Here is a 3,479-nt window from a genome sequence, read left to right as displayed (position 1 = left end):
ATTGTGTTAAACCATTAAGTTTGGGGTAGCTGTTACACAAAAATAGGTAAACCAGACCAACCTCTCTCTCCATGCGTACATACAACTGTGTGAAGAACTATTGCCCTATATTGTCTACCTGGCTTATATGGTTCCAGCCACTGACGATGGGTTGATAGTTCAGAAATCATCTTACCTCTTTTCTGAGTTCTGGACCTGGTATTTATATAGATTTACATAGAAGTCCTACTGGCAATACACTTCAAATGCAACACATACTGAACTGAACACATCATCTCCTTTTTAAAAACTCCTGTTCTCTTTTGCAATTAATTGCTCCCACTGTCTACCAAGTCACCTTGGAGTAATTTTTCACTCTTCTCTCTTATCTGGGGCAGCCAGTAAGTCACAAAATCCTCTTTTTTCTCTCCACTGTCATGGTTCTGGTTAGTTCTGTGTCATCTCTCAGCTGCATTATGATGGTGGTCTCCCATGTGGTCTTCTTACTTAGCCTTTCTTTCCTCCACCTTCCACATGATGGCCAGAATGGCCTTCCTAAAATGAGTCACTTCACACTTCTCACTGCGGCAATCAATACCACTCATTGTTGAGGAACAAAGTAACTCCTCCTTTATAACTCCCAGCTAACCTGGTCTATGAGTTCCCTTTCGAGGACTCTCATTTCTGAGTGGGCTCTTTTCTCAGCATAAAATGGCTTTGTTTTCCTTTTTCACACGTAGAAATCCTTTGTATTAATACATGCCAAAACTCAGTTCAATGTTCATCGTCCCCTGGATGCATTTTCTGGTTGCTCTTTTGCACAGGGCTGCCTCTTACTGCTGTGCAGGACATGTACTACACAACTTTAAGGAGAGCTGTTTACAATGACTACAGTGTGAATTGCATCTCCTAAAGTTGTATAAATATATATAAAGTTATATAGTCATAATTAATTTTTCCTTCTCTGCACAACGTCAACATGGTTCTTTATTTTGTTTCCTTAAAAATCACTTCTAAAATACCCACTAGGAGACGGCGGGAGCGGTTTCACCATGGCGGCCGGGACGATCTCCGAGCGAAACCAGGATGCCACTGTGCACGTGGGGGGCTTCTATGAGAAGGTTAGCAAACCACTGTTGTGGGAACTATTTCTCCAGGCAGGGCCAGTAGTGAACACGCACATGCCAAAAGATAGAGTCACTGGTCAGCACCAAGGCTATGGCTTTGTGGAATTCTTGAGTGAGGAAGATGCTGACTATGCCATTAAGATCATGAACATGATCAAACTCTATGGGAAGCCAATACGGGTGAACAAAGCATCAGCTCACAACAAAAACCTGGATGTGGGGCCTAACATTTTTATTGGGAACCTGGACCCAGAGATTGATGAGAAGTTGCTTTATGATACTTTTAGCACCTTTGGGGTCATCTTACAAACCCCTAAGATTATGCGGGACCCTGACACAGGCAACTCCAAAGGTTATGCCTTTATTAATTTTGCTTCATTTGATGCTTCGGATGCAGCGATTGAGGCCATGAATGGGCAGTACCTCTGTAACCGCCCAATCACTGTGTCCTATGCATTCAAGAAGGACTCCAAGGGTGAGCGCCATGGCTCAGCCACTGAAAGACTTCTGGCAGCACAGAACCCACTCTCCCAGCCTGACCGCCCTCATCAGCTGTTTGCAGATGCACCTCCTCCACCATCTGCTCCCAATCCTGTGGTATCATCATTGGGATCTGGGCTTCCTCCACCAGGCATGCCTCCTCCTGGCTCCTTCCCACCTCCAGTACCGCCTCCTGGAGCCCTTCCTCCTGGGATACCCCCAGCCATGCCACCACCATCTATGCCTCCTGGGGCTGGAGGACATGGCCCCCCATCAGCGGGAACCCCAGGGGCTGGACATCCTGGACACGGACACTCACATCCTCACCCATTCCCACCAGGTGGGATGCCCCATCCAGGGATGTCTCAGATGCAGCTGGCCCACCATGGCCCTCATGGCTTAGGGCACCCCCACGCTGGGCCCCCTGGCTCTGGGGGGCAGCCACCACCCCGACCACCACCTGGAATGCCTCATCCTGGACCTCCTCCAATGGGGATGCCCCCCCGAGGGCCTCCGTTTGGCTCTCCTATGGGTCACCCAGGTCCTATGCCTCCGCATGGTATGCGTGGACCTCCTCCACTGATGCCTCCTCATGGATACACTGGCCCTCCACGACCTCCACCCTATGGCTACCAGCGGGGGGCCCCTCCCTCCACCCAGACCCACTCCCCGACCTCCAGTGCCCCCTCGAGGCCCACTTCGAGGCTCCCTCAGTGATTTCTCATTGTTTTTCCTCCTGTCGTAGCCTCCCAATATCTACTCACTTCCTTGGACCAATCAGAGCTGCTGTAGCTCCGAGGGGCTAAGGCGCTAATCCCTCTCAGGCCTTTCTTTTGTAAGTGTAATTTTTTCACAGGAGGCTTTATTTTATTTTATTTTTTCCTACGTTGGCCCTAAGTGTTTTACAGATACCCAGAGAAAATTAAACTGCTTGTTTATCAAAAAAATAAAATAAAATAAAATAAAATACCCACTATATGCCAGGCACTGAATAAAGACCACAGACACAAAGGTATGTTATCAGGTCTCAGTCTTGAGTGACTTAAAGCTGGGGTAAACAGACATATAATGAAATGTATGTTATTTACAAAAGAATTTCACCTCTATTTTTATCTTTACCTTATTTTTTTCCATTTTGGAGTTGGTTGAGAAAATAAAAGAAAAAAAGGGAATTCCCTGTCAGTCCAGTGGTTAGGTCTCAGTGGTCTCACAGTAGGGGCCCTGGGTTCAATCCCTGGTTAAAGAACTAAGATCCCACAAGCCACGTGGCATGGAACAAAAAAAAAAAAAAAAAAAAAAAAGTTGGTTAAGAGTTTCTATTTTATTTTTTAAAGAGTTCTATTTTAGAATACAATTCTTAGGGAGTGAGGTCCTGTCTTATTTATCATGGCCCACAATTAACACTTGGCTTTGCTCCATATAGTCTCAGATAATGGTTACTAGATTGTATCAGATGTACTAATTGTTAACAACAAGAGCAACCATTTATTGGCCTTTACATGGAACCCTGCTAGCAGCATGATGCTGGATGGGAAGTACACATGTAGAGCTATGGCAGACTGCTGTGAGTTCACTCTACCCTAGTTCCTTTTCTTACTGGGCACTCTGCTGGACTGCTTTTCCCAGTCTTCCCTGAAGTTAGGTAGGACCATATGACTGATTCTGGCCAATAAAACGTGGGTGGGAAATGATATATATCTAAGTCTGGTCTACAAAACTTTTTGCTTAATTGTCCAGTCTTCCAGTCTCTCTCTTTCCCTCCTGCAGCTTAGTGGAGAAGTCTTTGAAGATCTCAAAGAGGTAACACTTCAAAGACAAAAGAACTTGGGTCTCTGAGATACTATTTAGGGCATCATTGACTAACCAAGAATACTTGCATTACACTATTGCATG

At 45.8% G+C, this 3,479-nt stretch overlaps 1 pseudogene; it reads left to right on the top strand.

Annotated features, from left to right (window-relative positions):
• Positions 1-992: 992 nt before the first annotated feature.
• LOC102270308 (splicing factor 3B subunit 4 pseudogene) lies at positions 993-2,508 on the top strand (annotated as a pseudogene).
• Positions 2,509-3,479: the final 971 nt, after the last annotated feature.

This window comes from Bos mutus, chromosome 5, assembly GCF_027580195.1.
Source record: "Bos mutus isolate GX-2022 chromosome 5, NWIPB_WYAK_1.1, whole genome shotgun sequence".
Taxonomy (NCBI): domain Eukaryota; kingdom Metazoa; phylum Chordata; class Mammalia; order Artiodactyla; family Bovidae; genus Bos; species Bos mutus.
This window is presented reverse-complemented; position numbering and strand designations above follow the sequence as displayed.